The following is a 19000-nucleotide window of genomic DNA, read 5'->3' as shown; positions in this document are numbered from 1 at the left end:
GGTCTCTAAGATTAACACGATACAACAGAAGCTAAGCTTTCACATCTAATATTGATCTTTTTTTGCGTGTGTTATACTTAAGGATACATCTCACAAATGTGCAAATTTGAAATTATGACATAAATGTCTTGGCTCAAAATTCTTGAAAGTGGCTGGTCCTCAAACTGTTCAGTTTCGAATGCTCTGTGATTTAGAAATCCGTCCCACTTTCTCACACGTAACATGATTCATCTTGCGTAAAAAGAAATTTACTTTTTCTAACCACCATTCGCAATACTATCCGGAGACTAGAAATAGGTTCGATTTACCAGTGGTGTAGGAAGCCTGCATGTTTGTGTGTATAAAGCACTAAGAGAGCTTACATTACACCATAAAAGAAACAGGGCATCAGAGTACACTCCAAAGAACATCGGAATTTCGTAAACAATACTAAAATGCATAATTCGGTTTGAAGTGCAAATTGGCTTTTTCCAGATTCACAATGAAGTAGGTCCCATCTGATATTAAGCTTTTCAGTGTCGTTTTTGGGACGTAAATTTTCTTGGGGTACCAGTACTCTACTATCTCATTTTTGGTTCTTTATTATGGCATAATGCCATACATGGCAGAAGATGATAATGTGCACTAGAAATTCAGCGAACAGTTGGAACTAGCCAATACTGTAGAATGAAACACTTCATTTCAAATAAAATGATTACCTCAGCGGAAAGATTAATAAAGCCAAATTTCTTTAGCAAACTTGCAAAAATAACTTCACTGTTCTGCAAGGCGATTAATGCTTGACTGCTACTAACTTGGAAATAAAATAAAATCAGAAAACTAAAACTAGTAATATATTTTTGCCCTCCGTAATTATGTGAATGTATTTTAATTCACTTGATAGCTCCCAGCCACAGAAATCCGTTTTGTTTTCATTTGACGTGGGAGCTGTACACGAGGAGAAGCAGCGAAATCACTAAACCTAAACACAGGTCACGTGGAGACTAACCCCCCCCCCCTCACTACAACTGAGACAACTCTGTGCATACGCGAATCTGGCAGCTATGGCGTGTGAGAAAATTTTTTCTCATTTGCATCTGGCTGCTTGCTGCTACTACCGATACGGCTAACAGCCAAACTTCAAGTAGTGGGAAGCGGGAGAACGTACTGCTTATACGCGAGTCAACTGCGCATGCGCAACAGCCCGCTGGCAACTGGTCAAACGAACCTAATGTGAACAGTTGTGATGTCATGCTCATAGCAAGCAGTTTATGGTTACGATGGATTACATAGTTTTTGTCCTACGGCCTTTGACATATTTTTGCTATTTGCAAATGCTTGTCCGTGTACGGTGTTTTGTTGTTGTAAATTGTGCATTTCCTTTGCCACTAAAGTTTTATTTTTTTTCCTCTTGTTTATATTTTATTGCTGCAGTATCATTCTCCAGTAGCAGGATACAGTAACATTGTTTGCTAGAGAATCAATTCTTAAAAGACAAAATTACAAAAATTTAACGAAAAATTCCCGGGATTACGAAAAATTCCCGGGTTTTTCCGGGTTTTCTTCCAGATTAAAAAGTTCCTGGGTTTCTTCCAGATTTCCCAGTTGTCCCGGGTCGTATACACCCTGTAATATTGAGTGGAATATTGTAAACCACACAGAAAAAATGCAAACCGTCTGCACTTCAGAATTTTCTTCTCAATTTAACAACTCAGCAATGGCAATACTTTCCCCAAGTGACTTTTCTAAGAATACAAAATACACTCCTGGAAATGGAAAAAAGAACACATTGACACCGGTGTGTCAGACCCACCATACTTGCTCCGGACACTGCGAGAGGGCTGTACAAGCAATGATCACACGCACGGCACAGCGGACACACCAGGAACCGCGGTGTTGGCCATCGAATGGTGCTAGCTGCGCAGCATTTGTGCACCGCCGCCGTCAGTGTTAGCCAGTTTGCCGTGGCATACGGAGCTCCATCGCAGTCTTTAACACTGGTAGCATGCCGCGACAGCGTGGACGTGAACCGTATGTGCAGTTGACGGACTTTGAGCGAGGGCGTATAGTGGGCATGCGGGAGGCCGGGTGGACGTACCGCCGAATTGCTCAACACGTGGGGCGTGAGGTCTCCACAGTACATCGATGTTGTCGCCAGTGGTCGGCGGAAGGTGCACGTGCCCGTCGACCTGGGACCGGACCGCAGCGACGCACGGATCCACGCCAAGACCGTAGGATCCTACGCAGTGCCGTAGGGGACCGCACCGCCACTTCCCAGCAAATTAGGGACACTGTTGCTCCTGGGGTATCGGCGAGGACCATTCGCAACCGTCTCCTTGAAGCTGGGCTACGGTCCCGCACACCGTTAGGCCGTCTTCCGCTCACGCCCTAACATCGTGCAGCCCGCCTCCAGTGGTGTCGCGACAGGCGTGAATGGAGGGACAAATGGAGACGTGTCGTCTTCAGCGATGAGAGTCGCTTCTGCCTTGGTGCCAATGATGGTCGTATGCGTGTTTGGCGCCATGCAAGTGAGCGTCACAATCAGGACTGCATACGACCGAGGCACACAGGGCCAACACCCGGCATCAGGGTGTGGGGAGCGATCTCCTACACTGGTCGTACACCACTGGTGATCGTCGAGGGGACACTGAATAGTGCACGGTACATCCAAACCGTCATCGAACCCATCGTTCTACCATTCCTAGACCGGCAATGGAACTTGCTGTTCCAACAGGACAATGCACGTCCGCATGTATCCCGTGCCACCAAATGTGCTCTAGAAGGTGTAAGTCAACTACCCTGGCCAGCAAGATCTCCGGATCTGTCCCCCATTGAGCATGTTTGGAACTGGATGAAGCGTCGTCTCACGCGGTCTGCACGTCCAGCACGAACGCTGGTCCAACTGAGGCGCCAGGTGGAAATGGCATGGCAAGGCGTTCCACAGGACTACATCCAGCATCTCTACGATCGTCTCCATGGGAGGATAGCAGCCTGCATTGCTGCGAAAGGTGGATATACACTGTACTAGTGCCGACATTGTGCATGCTCTGTTGCCTGTGTCTATGTGCCTGTGGTTCTGTCAGTGTGATCTTGTGATGTATCTGACCCCAGGAATGTGTCAATAAAGTTTCCAATTCCTGGGACAATGAATTCACGGTGTTCTTATTTCAATTTCCAGGAGTGTATTTGCCACAAATTAATTTTATGATTTATTAGTAAGTCTATTTTTAAGAGGCTGCTGACTCACCATATCTTTCGCAGCACATGATCAGGTAAATGTGATCTTCTAAAGAAATCACGTGCAACAGAACCGGCAACCAATCCTGCAGAATTCACTTCTAGTGAACGGAAACAATCAGTGTGGATTTCTCGTCCCTCTTCATTGATTGTCCACACTTTGGATGGGTACTTCTCTTCAGTCCCAAATAACTGTTGTTCTTCACATGCTATTTTTAACCAGAAAAGAAAAGTTTTATCTGAACATACAGACTCTTCACAGTTAAACTGTAAACGACAGGTTTCATTATCTGGTTTGTGACAAAGGGGCCTCAAGAAAAATATGCGATATAATATGCACACTTTTATCCGGCTAGTATTACAGATCTAGGTGTTGGTACTACACAACACAGAAGGCAACAAGATCCACAAATTCACTACAAATAAAACATTCATCAATTCTTGTCTGCCTGAATGTATATACTTAGAAAATCTGCATCCAAGCACATAGATAATTCTCAATGTGATTTTTCACGCTACACGCTGCAGTTACGGGACTGAACGTCTCATCTCATTACATATATCAAAAGAAATCAGTTGAGTAATCACTGCAACACTTTTATGCATTGTAGGACAACAACTTTCATGTCTTCTGCCTGTTTCACTTAAGCAACATACTGTGTAAATGAAAAGTTCAATACCGTAGTAAGTGTACAGAAGGCATTTCGCACGTTCGAATTTAACTGTCGTCTTCTGTCTTTGCAGTTCATAGAAGATTTGATCAGTGATAAAATGAAGCACTTCCAAATACAAACAACATCCACAGATGGATACAGCTGTTTGAAGAAACAGCATGTGTGTGTGTGTGTGTGTGTGTGTGTGTGTGTGTGTGTGTGAGTGAGAGAGAGAGAGAGAGAGAGAGAGAGAGAGAGTGGAAAGTTAAAAGGTACTGTCTAGCCTCACATATTTGCACAAAAGTTGAAATAATTTACCTTTCGTTTGAACTCGATCCGTGGAAATCGACAAATGAAGTCAGTAGGCAACAAGAAACGCTACGAACAACACTTTGGCGTATTCTTAAATCGAAGCTGAAACGGCAATTTCTAGTGTGCTCTACCTGTGATGACATATAGACTTCAGAATGTATCGTATGTAGATGATGTTTGTTTGGCCAAGGGAAACCGTACAGAACATTATACAGTTTTGGGCTTTCTTAACGTTCTCTGTTATTCTATGTCCAATGCACTAAATAGTTATATCCATCTGTATTTGTTTTATTCTTTGCAACTGGCTGCTACAGACGACCTAACACAGCAACAACCAACTGGAGAATGCATCTAGTATTGACATGTCTTGTTTTCACAACAGCCACATTCTGCTCCTACCTCAGATGCCAGTCACCACAGCCAATTCATCTGTGGCTGACAGCCTAACTGTTAAGATTAGTTTCAGTGTTCTTTGATTACCTGTGCATTAACGATTAACTCTTGCAGACTATCAGCAGTAGAGTTTCTTCAGTCTGAAGATTGGTGTGACGGAGCTCTCCACGTTACTCTATCCTGCCTCTTCATCTAAACTACTTATTAATAATATGGAGATTTTTTGATACTAACTTATTTAAAATTTTATTACAATTTATGTTATTAATTAGAAATTGACACTGGAGTAATCACTGAATAAACTAAAATCCTCATTTTTTAAAATTAGATAAAAAATATTGTGTTTCCATCAAAGTACCAGGGTTCTCACTGTTTTCTACCAGAGGATACGTTTGGTGACACCTGCCATCAATAAATAAAATATAAAACAGACAATGGAAACTCAAGGTTCGAATAACAATATAAGGAATATGATAGATTGCTACTCACAGTAAAGATGACTCACTGAGTTGCAGACAGGCATAATGAAAAGGCTTATACACAATGCAGGTATTGGCCAAAGCTTTCCTCCAGAAAACATACACACACTGACACAAGCAGGCACACCTCGTACACACTCGGCCACCAACACTGGCACTCCAACCGGAGTTCGGGTCAGAGCTGCTGTGGTGGCGGCCGTGCATGCACGAGGTGTGCTCACTCGTGTGTACGTTTTCTTTGCCTGAGGAAGTCCTCGGATGCTATCTGCAATCCGTCTTATCGTTGTTCCCGTCTGCAACTGAACGGGTCATCTTTATGGTGAGTAGCAATCCATCTTATTCCTTATAACAAATAAAACAGGAAAGACTTTCCCTCAACAACCAGAACATGGAAGGTTTATTACAACCACCATAAAATACTCAATGGACTAGAAAGATTGTGTCATCCCATCCCCCACCCTTTCCATTCCCAATGTTGCACTGAGGTCCCATAAAATTTGTTTAGAGATTCTTCATTTATCAAATCAATATCAAACAAAATGATATCATACACTAAAAATCACATACCACGACTCACCTGCAGAGTTTTTTCTGTGATCTTCTACAGTAGCTAGAACAGTTCCAGGCTTAAGGTTGTTGGTATCACAATGCAGCATACACGTTATAAATGTTTTTCTGAGCATTTTCCGCTCGTATTCGAGTCTATTGATGCGGTTCAGTGCACAGTAGCAGCCTCGGCAGAGCACTCCAGCACCGACGATACTGAAATCGATAACTTCTCCTAAGACAGTGCGAAGCTATCGGTGCAGTCAGATCAGGCTACAGTCCATGCTGTCGAGGTCGATGCTGTTGGTCCAGCTGCAGCATTGCACACGTAGCAGTCTAGGTCCTTCTCCCTGTCAGTACAAGCAAATATCTGTGGTAATTGTTCCTCAGTATTCAATTATGTTGCACTGGGCAACAAAAGCGCATACTCTGAAAGGAGCAACTGCTATTGCCAACCCAAATAGCAGAAACTGGTGCAGTCCACGAGTTGTCAAGTGGCTACATCTGCGAGGGTACACAACGACTTGACACCGGGCCCCCCCTACCACTCCCAACCGTGCAGAATGTGTTGTATAAAACATAGGAAATGTTGGGTGCCTGGCAATAGTTTTAAAGCAAACCTAAGCTATGTGGAGTAAGTTCTGTACTACTTGAAGTGACCCACTCAAGGCGGCTTGTACTTCTATGAAATTTGGATAACACTAGAGGTTGATTATTTGATGAAATAAACTGTAAGAGTTATCAGCAGTAAAAAATTTCTGCAGGGGACCATTAAGTTTTAGAAAAGGCAGAGTACTGTCATGGCTGGAGCACTGTGTGCATGAAACCTGGTGAGCCCTGGGGGAGGAAAAGGAGGGATAGTGAGAAAATTCCATCCTACAAAACTAAAACTTTTCTGATGGCATGTCAATATAAAGCTACTGCTGCTGCTCCACCACCACCATCACCCACATCACCAGCACAACCACAACAACCAACTGAACTCACTCGAGGAGCCCCGACACTGTTGCTGCTGCTGCTGTGGCTGCTCCTGTTGGTTCACCAAACAATTTCTCCTGACTGACAGAGAACATAAAAGAGTTACTGTATGAAACGGTCGACAACTTTACATGAAAAAGTAAAATGACCAAAAGACTAAGGATTCCAGAACTCAGTTGAATGTTCCCTACCTAAAGACTTCCAACGGACAAAATAAGCTGACTATCGGTATTTCACATAATTATTGACTACGAATTTAAAATGCTATAATAATCTACTCACTAAGACGTATAATCTTATGCACTACGGACAACACAATAATCCAATAGAAACTGTGTGAGTGTATGTGTGTGTACCCACTTTACATTAACCCAGAATTTTAGAATGAGAACACTCGCAGAAAATGTTAGCTACCTACAATTAGAAACTGTTGTATCCACGGACCCAACCAACCAACCAACTCGCGCAAGCGCGCCCTGACCGTGACATCACTGGCCACAGTTCCTGTCGCGGCCATCGGCATCTCAGGGCATTACCACCGACGGAAGAGGTCGCACCATGGCTGAGCTCGGGTCCGCATCGCCCTCTGCCTTTTGCATATAAGGAGGAGCCCTGGCCCCGAGACGGACAGTCTATTGTCGATTGTCTACTGCTAGCCTTTCGTGGAGTTTATAGCGGAGCCATTGCAGTGCGATATTTGCTATTGTATTTGACTAGGCTCAGTACACGGATTACTCTTGGATAATACTTGGACTTGTGTTGCCACGTTTCGTCAGAAATAAAGATAAGTTATCTCTTCATTCTAGCTGGTGCAATTCTTGTCATTAATTATTTTTCGGCTAACAGACATAGATAAATCCTACTCACTACCCACGCTTTATACAATTTGTGGTGGCTGCCCCAAAAGTACCACCGAGGACCTTGGGTTTGGGAGCTGTCACAAAAGTGGCGCCGAGGATTTTGGAGAAGCGATCGGACCTTGCCTCCCGACGTCGCTGTCAACCCCACTCACCTCATCGTTCGCTTTTCGCTTGTGCACCATTTGCAAATTGTTTCTTGCTTGCGCCTAACCAAACTAACAGAATTGTTTGTGAACATTTTTTAATTACAGCGTGGAGCGCTTCGCACCTTTGTTTCATTTATTCTCAACAGTTGCATTGTACTAACATGGCTACCCCCGCACCTCCACCCATTGCTCCTATCAATCTGGCGCAAGCGTCTAGTGTATCCACAGTCACACTTGAACAGATTTTGCTTTTGCAGACGCAGCAGATGACACAACTCCTGTCTGGTGTGCAGCAGCAATCAACTTCCCCTGCTGCCATTAGCCCAACGGACCGACCAATCTGCACACCACCATACAGAGCCTTCAATCAAGAGGAAGAAACTTGGCAAGAGTATATGGTCTTACTCGAATCACATATGGTAGAACACCAACACCCAGGTCAGCTAAAACTTTCTTTTCTCTTGGCCTCCACCGGTGTTGAAAAGTGTACCGTTTATTGGAAAAATTTATCCCGGCCTCCCGACCTGAACTTTTGCAATATGAACAGTGCATCCAGGCCTTATCTCCATTTCAGCTGTCATTAGCTCAAATGTACTCTAAATTATATCATAGAAACCTCATTTAGGCTACTTCAATTCTTCAATCCCCCCCCCTCCATAACTATTTGCCCAAAAAATTGTTTACTGTATTGTGTGTTTACTAAACTACTAAAAATGTAAACGGCCACACGAGCTGCAGTGACTTTAGTAAACTCACAAATGCACGTGTACTTGGGCTCCCCTCCCCCCACAAAAGTTTCACGAAAGCTGGTTAGCTACAAAAATGACAGATTCCAATCCAATGTCAGTTCTCTGCTCCTGTCTGTTATAAATCTGCCATTCGCCCTCTCAACCTCCTAGTTGTGGATCATTTCCATAACATTGACCGGTTTGGGTTAGATGCATTTAACGTTTTCAGTTTCTCCACTGCCGACGAGATCAGACAGAGTTCCGTATTGGCAAATAGAGTTTCTCCACTCTTGAGTTTTCATCTCTGTTTTCGAAAAATTTACAGGCGAGCACCGGTTTTCCGAGACTGATTTGTCGGAAGGGTACCTGCAGCTCTCCTCCGATGAGGCCGTTACGCGCCTTCTCGTTGTCAATACGCCTTTCAGCCTGTACCGATAAAGACCGTCGTCTGCAATTTTTCAACATTTTTTAAAACACCTGACACCCTCTGTACCTGACTGGACCACTTATGTCGTCGAACATTGGTTTGTTTTACAGTCTGCAGGTCTCGAGTGTGACCACACAAACTTTCTGTTTTCAGCCTTAAATTGAGTACCTACGTTTTGAGGTTTCTCACACGGGGGTCAAGCCGTTACATCACCACGTTGACACAACTGTGGCTTTGCTCCGGCCGATCTCCATTGAGGCAGGCATTTCTAAGTAAAGCTAAACATTTTCACATGGTGTGACCACTGTCGCTCGGCTCCTGCAGACCTTTTCCATAAAAATGTGCCTTTTTTTCTGGTCCCCAGTTTGTGATCGAGCATTCGCTTTTCTTAAATCTGAGCTTTGATCTGCCCACGTCTGGCACACTTTTCAGCCAGATCGGCAGCTCATGTCGGCCACAGATGCCTCTCAGCACAGTCTCGCTGCTGTGTTAGAGCACAAATTAGCGGATGCGTCTCAACGACCAATTGCTTACACTGTTGAGACAGTAACTCCCACTCTGCAGTGGTATTCTATTCCAAGTTTCCCTACGTGGTGCACTCTCCATCTACATCCGTGGCAGCCACCTTGTTATACCCTATTTAAGATTTTTCAATTGAGGGACTTTTGTGTACCACAGTTACTGATAACAGCCCCCAGTTTGTTTCTCGATAACTTACATATTTTTGTCAGGCTAGTGGGGTCTGCCATCCCACAGCTCCACCATTTCATCCTCAATCTAATAGTGAAGCCGAACACACACTTAGGATATTCAAAACTCAGATGCAGAAGTCTGTATCTGGCAGGGGCCTGAAGCTGCGTTAGATAATTTTTTAAATTAGTATAATTTAACTGTGGTGGGAGACAAGAGCCTGGTGGAGCTGCCACATGTTTGACAACCACAGACCCTCCTTCACCTGCCACATCTGATGCCGCATCGCCAGCTCTGTGACGGTTCCAGCTGGATACGCGTGTCTCAGCTCAGAGTTTTGGCTGCAAGCCGAACTCGCCATCGTCGAGTGTCAGCGGCCCAGTGCCCAGGCAGCATCCACACTCCTGATGGCAGGACGTCCGATCACTATAACTGGCCGCGCCCGCACGGGGCAGGCTCTGTCGAGGAGGTCCCACCACCTTTCACCTACCCGCCTCCGCCTATGCCCGTTCCCACATCTCAGATGCACTGGTTCGTGCAGTAGTGGGGGTCACTGCCAGACAAGTGGTCATCCGGAGTCTCCGTCTCCAGCCCCACTCCTCGACTGACATCACCAGTGCGTCCCCACTGCACCGGACGCCGCAGTTACCACCGCATCTCTCTCCGGGTCACGCGATGCACTCCCCGCTGAAACTTTTGATGCCGACCACTGACCTCGAAGTGCATATTGTGCCCTATGGCCTCTCACAAGAAGAGGGACGACTTGCCAGCCCTACTCGCCCACGCCTGCCCACCACACGCTGTAGCAGCAGCTGTCGTTGGGTGACAAAATGGATGTCAGCACCGTCGTCGGTGTTCTCCATTACTAGGTAATCTCTGTGCCTTGCGAGTTCAGTGCTTTCCCCCCCCCCCCCCTCCCCCCCCCCTTCTTCACAGTAGCGTTGCTCTTTTTCGGTACCAGTGCTATTTTGCAGTCCCGTGCATTTTTCTATATCACGAATTTTTCTGTGCTATAGATTTTATGTATGTTTCTGGTTTTCCCATCCCTAGAAGGGAGCAGTGACAGATGTAGCTCCACTCACAATGTGCGCAATTTCAGTGACAGTGTGTCTGTGCAGCTCACACGACCGCTTATAAAGGCCCCACAGCATGCTCTGGTGAGCTGGAAAAGAAACAGTATTATTTAAGTGAGCCCAAACGAGTGCTCAACCTTTTCTGTATCCCGTATTACTGATGTCCAGTCATTGTGTCTTCGTGGAGTTATAGTTCAATGCAAAGAAAATGAGGTAACTGTCACCACACCTGTAGTCATTTTCGTTCAACTCTATCTGTTGCGGTATCAAGAGAGTAAGATTACCAGGGCAAGCTGAAGAGGTAGGCAGAGCAGCAGCAGCGTCAGTGTCAACTGTGGCCGGAGCACCTGCTGTCGGGCGATCATCGGCTACTGGGGCTGGGGCAGGTGCACCGGCTCCTGCATGTGCTGCACACGGGCATCGGCAAGGGCCACTGCCGGTGGCAGCTGCCGGCGAAGCCCTCTGAGGAGTGTAAGGGTCTGCAAACAGATACGTTTGTTGTCCCACTCCTGTGGTCTCTAATATATTAATGGACAGTAAATTACTGATACTAGGTGTGACAGAAAAAAAAATTTTATGTCCAGAGGAATGGGATTTGGGAAATCGAAATATAATGTCCGGTTCACAACAGAGATTGAACACAAAGGAGTCACAATCATCCTTTCTTTCACTACGTCATCATCATGTTTGTCATCTACTGAAACTGATGACAAAGATGAATAAGGACCATCCAAATCATTAATTTCATCTTCGACATCACCACCTGGAGATATTCCCTCCGTACCACCAAATGTACATGTAAACAAATTCAAGTCACCTAAAGTTGTTAGCTTTTTGGATAGAGTCAATCTTCCACTTGATGGAGCAGTATTTCTAGTGGATGCCATTATATAGGTGCTACGTCATAATGTTTTGTCTAACAGAGCTTTCGGCCAAACAGGCGTTCATCAGAATAGAATACACTACACACACACACACACACACACACACACACACACACACACACACACCGTCTCTGGCTGCCAAGGGCAGACTACGAGCAACAGTGCACGATGGGAGATGCACACTGGGTGCTGGGGTTAAGGAGGAGGCTTCGGTGCGGAGGGGGAGGCATAGCTGGGTTGGGGTAAGGCACGGTAAAGCACTGCTAGTGGGAGCATACAGGGACGACTGCTATATGATGAGTAGCAACTACTCTTTTCATAATACTGTCATTATTCCACCCCAGATTTTCCATTGTCAGATCTTTTTTCCCATATTTTAGCTACATCTACAAGTCCAGAAACAACCTTTTCAAACATTTTCAACAAAAATGGTCTTCGATTAATCACTCTAACTATCCCGCAGCACCGGATGCACTATTAGATGATCCAGCAATGAAAAAATTGCAGAATGAAATGCTGGATACTTGCCACATCCTCTACAAGTTCAACAACCAAAAGATGATTATAAAGAATTCTTGGTATTGTCCTTGTTGTTCCTCGGTGGTGCGAGAGTACTACCGAGTCATTTCGATCTCCTGCTGTGCCGCAAGAGGCATTTGTGCACTGAAATTATTTCTCTTCTAATATCAGTTTAAACTAACACAACAAAAAATCCAGAATATAACTGACTTGGCTGCATTTGTCAGTCCTATTTATACCAGCGAGTGGAATGAAGCACATATTAGTATCTGAAGCCCTCCAATGATATCAGATTTATTACTCTCCTCGAGAATTATCAGAACAAAACTGTAGCTAGTAAAGCGTATAAGACTCTTTGCAGGAATCTTTGATTTCTCTCTGAGCACTTGGTTGCCCTAGCTTTCTTTGACAATGGAGTACAAACAGACAAAGGAAAACATGGTGAAAAACTTGCAATGCCCAAAAATTTCTGGTATTCCTTGTAGATGCAAGATAATGAATCTGATGAAAGAGTTTGAAGACCTGAATACTGTGAAAGAACAGAAGAACGACATCAGCATATTTTCTACAATTATCTCCTACAGAACGGCCACATCATCCGGTATTCAAACAGCTCTCAGATGAAAGCAGTAAATGACACAGCAGAACACATTATCAGCCTGATCCAAACTACAATGGAACACTGGTGAAGGATGAGGAGCAGAAACAGTTTCTTCTTCGAATTACTTCTAAACATTGTAAAGACCTCTGCCTCTTCAGAAGTTGCTATCATGGCACAATTTGCACATTCATCAAGAGAATGACTTTTTTCCTTGTATTAAAAAAAAAAATTGTGCTCTTGAGCGACCTCTGAAAGAAAATATTCTTTTATAAAATTGTGTGTTATCTCATTTTTATACATAAAAGCCTTGAGGAGATACAAAATTTGAAATTTTTTTACCACCCAACTGACTGTATTCGTCGGTCATGGACTGCAGACTGAAGAAACTGCATAAAGGTGGAAATTGAAAGATATGGGACTGGGACAAATTACAAGAAGCAAGTGTTCTTAGGAGCTAATGCAACAACTGGCTGAAATAGGTGAAAAGAAGATGGACAGGTAGTTTTGAAGGACTAAATAGTGAACACAGCAGAAGGTAAAATAGACAAAAAGAAAAAATACATTAAAAATCTGTGGGTAACTAAATAGTGAACACAGCAGAAGGTAAAATAGGCAAAAATACAAAACCCATTAAAAATCCATGGGTATGTGATAATAAATTTAACTGATAAGAGGAGCAAGTATGAAAATACAGCAAATGAAACAAGCTAAAGTGAATACATAAGTCAAAAAAATGAGATGGATAGGAACTGCAAAAGGTTACACGACAAATGCAAGTTGAAGCTGGCATGACTAAGGCTAAAATAAATTGCACCTATTCAAAAATTGAAATAGATCTTGGAGAAAAGAAGAGCAGCTGTAAAAATGCCAAGAACTCAGATGGCTAGCTAGAATTAAGCAATGATGGATAAAGCTGAAAGGCGGAAGAGGATATGCAGAATGTCTACATGTGGGAATATTACAGAAACTGAAAAGAAATAAATGGAGTTGAGATGGGAGACATGATACTGTGAGAAGAATTTGGCAGAACACTGACAGAGCTAAGTAGAAACAATGTCTTCACAATAGACGACATTCTCTCAGAATTATTGAGCTCGTAAGGAGAGCCAGCCACAGCAATATCATTGCACCTGGTGTGCACAACAATAGGGTGCAAAAGTGACGTCAGACTTCAAGGAGATTTTAATAATTCCTATTCCAAAGAGGGTAGGTGGTCAGTGTTGTGATTATTAACAAACAACAGATAAAAAAAGGAGTGATCAGAAAGTACTGATACAAATTAGTCACAGAATAATGGAAGAATCACTAGAAGCCGTCCTAAAGGAATATTAGTTTGGGTTGCAATAAAATGTAAGAATGTGTTAAGGCCGGTATTACACTATCAAATTTCTTTGTCAAAGATTTGATCAAAGATGTGATCAAATATTCCGTCAAATATATTTGGCAAAGATCTTTGACGTAGTGCTAGAAGGGGTATTACACTATCATCAAATTTTTTGTCAAAGTTCAAGATGGCTGACAACAACAACTTGTTATTAACTGCAGCAGTTGCATGTACCACAATTGCACTGTGTGCACATGCGGAAGAGAAGAGGCGGGAAAAAAAAGTAAATATACCTGGGTGAAGCAGTGGGTTTTACGACGACACGATAAGAGCATTCAGCAAGACTTGTTATGTGAGCTTATAGTGGAGGACGTCAAGTCGTACATCAATTACTTAAGAATGGATGAGCATACATTTCTGTATGTGCACAATGAAGTGTGTCCTCATAACATGAAGCACAATATTCACTTAAGAACTGCTACATCTGCAGAAGAAAGGTTCACTGTAACACTCAGATTCGTTGCTACAGGAGACGGTTAGGTTAGGTCAGGTCAGGTCTCCAATCTCCTTAAGCTATTTTTGTATTCAAATATGATGTAACTTACCAAACGAAAGCGTTGGTATGTTGATAGAGACACTACCAAACACACACACAAAATTCAAGCTTTCGCAACCCACGGTTGCTTCATCAGGAAAGAGGGAAGGAGGGGGAAAGACGAAAGGATGTGGGTTTTAAGGGAGAGGGTAAGGAGTCATTCCAATCCCGGGACCGGATGGATATGTGTGTGTGTGTGTGCGAGTGTATACCTGTCCTTTTTTTCCCCTAAGGTAAGCCTTTCCACTCCCGGGATTGGAATGACTCCTTACCCTCTCCCTTAAAACCCACATCCTTTCGTCTTTCCCTCTCCTTCCCTCTTTCCTGATGAAGCAACTGTGGGTTGCGAAAGCTTGAATTGTGTGTGTTTGTGTTTGTTAGTGTCTCTATCAACATACCAACGCTTTCGTTTGGTAAGTTACGTCATCTTTGTTTTTAGATGTTTTGTATTCAGGGTGCCTCACGTTGTTAATCTTTGTCCAATATCTTTGTCAAACATATTTGATGGTGTAATAGGGAACTTTGTCAAATGTCGTCCAATATTTGATCAAATCTAGGGCCTCGCTGTTGATTTGATCAAAGAAGTCGCTTATCTTCTGTTCATTGCAATGTGACATGTTACCACATGGAGCGCTAGCATCGCTGCAGCATTCTGTCGTCTGTAGTGTTTTAATAAACATTGCCGGTAAATACAATTGGTGTGCGCCACTAACTACAAAATTAATAGAGATGTATGAAGCTGATGAGGCACTTTATAAGGTGAGGCATGCTGAATACAAAAATAGATTAAGAAGATTGGAGACCTGGCCTATCCTAACCTAACCTAACACTCTCCTGTAGCAAGGAATCGGAGTGTTACAGTGAGCCTGTCTTCTGCAGATCTAACAGTTCTTAAGTGAATATTGTGCTTTGTGTTATGAGGATACACTTAATTGTGCACATACAGAAATGTATGCTCATCCATTCTTAAGTAATTGATGTAAACTTGATTTCCTCCACTATAAGCTCACTTAACAAGTCTTGTTGAATGCTCTTATTGTGTCGTCGTGAAACCCACGGCTTCACCCAGGTATATTTACCTTTTTTTTTCCGCCACTTCTCTTCCGCATGTGCACACAGTGCAATTGTGGTACATGCAACTGCTGCGGTTAATAGCAAGTTGTTGTTGTCAGCCATCTAGAATTTTGACAAAAAATATGATGACAGTGTAATACCCCTTCTAGCACTACGTCAAAAATCTTTGCCAAATATATTTGACGGAATATTTGATCACATCTTTGACAAAGAAATTTGATAGTGTAATACCGGCCTTAACACATTCTTACATTTTATTGCAACCCAAACTAATATTCCTTTAGGACGGCTTCTAGTGATTCTTCCATTATTCTGTGACTAATTTGTATCAGTACTTTCTGATCACTCCTTTTTTTATCTGTTGTTTGTTAATAATCACAACACTGACCACCTACCTTCTTTGGAATAGGAATTATTAAATTCCCCTTGAAGTCTGACGTCACTTTTGCACCCTATTGTTGTGTAAACTAGGTGCAACGATATTGCTGTGGCTGGCTCTCCTTACGAGCTCGATAATTCTGAGAGAATGTCGTCTATTGTGAAGGCATTGTTTCTACATAGCTCTTTCAGTGCTCTGCCAAATTCTCCTCACAGTATCATGTCTCCCATCTCATCTCCATTTATTTCTTTTCAGTTTCTGTAATATTCCCACATGTAGACATTCTGCATATCCTCTTCCGCCTTTCAGCTTTTTCCATCATTGCTTAATTCTAGCTAGCCGTCTGAGTTCTTGGCATTTTTACAGCTGCTCTTCTTTTCTCCAAGATCTATTTCAATTTTTGAATAGGTGCAATTTATTTTAGCCTTAGTCATGCCAGCTTCAACTTGCATTTGTCGTGTAACCTTTTGCAGTTCCTATCAATCTCATTTTTTTGACTTATGTATTCACTTTAGCTTGTTTCATTTGCTGCATTTTCATACTTGATCCTCTTATCGGTTAAATTTATTATCACATACCCATGGATTTTTAATGGGTTTTGTATTTTTGCCTATTTTACCTTCTGCTGTGTTCACTATTTAGTTACCCACGGATTTTTAATGTATTTTTTCTTTTTGTCTATTTTACCTTCTGCTGTATTCACTATTTAGTCCTTCAAAATAACCTGTCCATCTTCTTTTCACCTATTTCAGCCAGTTGTTGCATTAGCTCCTAAGAACACTTGCTTCTTGTAATTTGTCCCAGTCCCATATCTTTAAATTTCCACCTTTATGCAGTTTCTTCAGTCTGCAGTCCATGACCGACGAATAGTCAGTTGGGTGGTAAAAAAACACTGAAATTTAAAATTTTGTGCACACAGTGCAATTGTGGTACATGCAACTACTGTGGTTAATAACAAGTTGTTGTTGTCAGCCATCTTGAACTTTACGAAAAATATGATGACAATGTAACACCCCTTTTAGCGCTACGTCAAAGATCTTTGTCAAATATGTTTGACGGAATATTTGATCACATCTTTGATCAAATCTTAGACAAAGAAATTTGATAGTGTAATACCGGCCAAAGTGCCTCACCAGCTTCATACATCTCTATTAATTTTGTAGTTGTTGGCACACACCAATTATATTTACTGGTACTGTTTATAAAGACACTACAGATGACAGAACACTGCAGCGATGCTAGCGCTCCATGTCACATTGTAGTGAACAGAAGACAAGTGACTTCTTTGATCAAATCAACAGCGAGGCCCTACATATGATCAAATATTGGACGACATTTGACAAAGTTCCCTATTACACCATCAAATATCTTTGACAAAGATATTTGACAAAGACATTTGATAGTGTAATACTGGCCTAAGCAATACTGACCAAATGACTTATGTTAGAAGGTAAACTGAAAGTAGGCGATCCCACATTTACACTGTCTGTAGATTTTGGGGAGATTTAATGATGCCGCCTGGAATACACTCTTTAAATATTCCCACAGAAACATGGGTAAAATACAGGGAACTGAAAGGTATCTGCATGTTGTGTAACTTAAAAAAAAATAGAATAAGAAAATAAAAAAAATAAAAAAAAAACAACAACACCACCACCCTGTGATTATAGCAGAGTAAGGACACAAAAAAAAGGAAGCAATGGTCAAGAAGGGAGTGAAACTCACTCTAATAACCAATCTGTACATTAAGTGAGCAGTAATGAAACACAAAGAGAACTTGGGGAAGGGTATTAAAAATCAGAAAGAAGTGCCAAAAAATGAAGTTTGCCTAAAATATTGTAATTCCGTCAGAGATGGCAAACAACTTAGAAGACCAGTTGATCAAATTTGATAGCTTCTTAAAGGGAGGTTAAAAGATGAATACTATGAAAAGATAAACATGGGACTGGATTAGGAAATGAGGAACTAAAAGTAGTAACAGAGTTTTGCTATTTAGGCAGTGAAATAACTGACAATGGTGGAAATAGAGAGAGTATAAAACAAAGACTGGCAACAGCAAGAAAAGCATTTTTAGGAACAAATTTTGACATCAAATATTAAGTTTAAATTTAAGGAAGTCTTTTCCAAATGTGTTTGTCTGGAGTGTACATGCACTGCAAACAGTTCAGACTAGTAAGAATAGAGGCTTTCAAAATGTAATGCTACAGAATTATGTTGACAATTGTATAGGTCAAATAATTAATAAGGAAATACTGACGTGAACTGGAGAGAAAGGTAATTTACAGCACAACTCACGTAATAAGGGGGATCAGTCAACAGGACATGTCTGGAGGCATCAGGGACTCGTCACCTCCGTAAAGGGGGAAGTGTGCGGGCTGACATTTGTAGACAGCGATGGAGGCTCAAATACGGCCAGTCGGCAGCTCTAAACAGATACAGGTTGCAGTTTTTATACGGAAACTGACAGACCCACAGTAGGACTGATGCGGAGAGCTGCACCAAACTGGATTTTGGAAGGTAGACAGAAACAACGGTGACAAAGCTGACAATACTGAAGTGAGATGCTGTTGCTCAGGCAACCTCCACTGCAACATTTCTGTTTCGTCTGCTCTGCATTTGTTATCATACGCTCTTACAGTGATGAACTGCCTGTCACATTACTTGTCACTAAAATGACCTTGCCTTTGAGGATGTGCCTTTTTTTCCAGCAGTGTATACTGTTCACTGGATAAAGCAGTTTCAACATTTACATCTTTCTCAGAAGCCCTGCAAAACAAGAAACTACAGTGCTGGTGCTGAAGATGCCGAGGTCTTCCTGGAGTACATTAAGCTACAACCAGATACATGCAGTATCGATGTAACACTTGTAAAGCGGTTGCGTGATAAAGCATGCCACCGTCGCATATCATCACTGTCACAGTTAAAAATTAGGGACATGTTTCATAGTGAGTGACACGACTGTATAATTATGTACAGAATATTTGTACACTCAGCACTAAGTTTTATTTGAAAATTAATGTATTTTGGATTTAATAAAGTGTTGTGACTTGGCAAGACAGCCAAGCCACTATGATTGGTAGCCGAAAGGCACGCGTTAAGCTCACGCAGGCCGCATCTCCAAAT

Source organism: Schistocerca cancellata, chromosome 5 (assembly GCF_023864275.1).
Source record: "Schistocerca cancellata isolate TAMUIC-IGC-003103 chromosome 5, iqSchCanc2.1, whole genome shotgun sequence".
Taxonomy (NCBI): Eukaryota; Metazoa; Arthropoda; class Insecta; order Orthoptera; family Acrididae; genus Schistocerca; species Schistocerca cancellata.
This window is presented reverse-complemented; position numbering follows the sequence as displayed.